The sequence below is a fragment of the Rousettus aegyptiacus genome, unplaced genomic scaffold (assembly GCF_014176215.1).
Source record: "Rousettus aegyptiacus isolate mRouAeg1 unplaced genomic scaffold, mRouAeg1.p scaffold_m13_p_14, whole genome shotgun sequence".
Taxonomy (NCBI): Eukaryota; Metazoa; Chordata; class Mammalia; order Chiroptera; family Pteropodidae; genus Rousettus; species Rousettus aegyptiacus.
In genome coordinates, this window is record NW_023416289.1 from 10,988,463 (window position 1) to 10,989,379 (window position 917).

The 917-nt window shown below is 31.8% G+C and overlaps 1 pseudogene; it reads right to left on the reverse strand.

The window, feature by feature from the left end:
* Positions 1–303: 303 nt before the first annotated feature.
* On the reverse strand, positions 304–422 carry LOC118611714 (annotated as a pseudogene).
* Positions 423–917: the final 495 nt, after the last annotated feature.

Below are 917 nucleotides of genomic sequence, written 5' to 3' on the forward strand. Positions count from 1 at the left end.
ATAGACTAACTTGCTATGAAAACTTCACTTATAACACACTGATGATCAATGGGGAAAAGTTAGACTAATCGTTCCCATGGTGGGACAGTTTTGGTATGGAAAAAAGGTAAAAATCAGTTCCCTATTTCTCTCCACATACTAAAATCACTTCCAGGTACATAGTCTCGAAATTTGAGACAAACTATAAAGTTTTATTTTTTATATTTTTTATTTTATTATTTTTTCGGCACAGCAACCCTTGGTTGACCTTACAGACTGAAAGGACCTTGTTAATTTACGATCCCTTATTTTTTTTGCTTTTTACGCCTACAGCACCTCGTCTTCCTAAGTGGTTTCCCATCCAAGTACTAACCAGGCCCAACCCTGCTTAGCTTCCAAGATCAGACGGGATTGGGCTTGTTTAGTATGGGATGGCCACAGACAAGTATAAAATTTTAGAAAACAATTTGTAACAGAATACTTATAATATCATAGAATGGAAGGATTTCTTAAACAAAGGATTAAAAACACTATTAAAGTATGAAGACTGACAACTAGACATTAAAATTAAGAACTTTTGTAAAACAAGAAAAATAAACTTTTAAAGATACATCACAACCTAAGAAAAGATATATGCAATATGTACATCCAAGAAAGGATTCAGAATATTTAAATAACTCCCACAAATAGATAAGAAATGACAAATAACAGAAAAATCGACAAAAGGGCTCTTCAGAGAAAAGAAAACACAATTCATGAACATATGACAATCTTATTACTGAGGTAACTGCAAATTAAAATCAAAAGATACCATTTCAGACCCATAAGAGCTATAAAATACTGACAATATTTAAAAATCCTAACAAATCTAAGTATTGTCAGAATATCAAGCAAGAAGAAATCATGCATATTGTTAGTGGAAAGAAAAACCAATACAG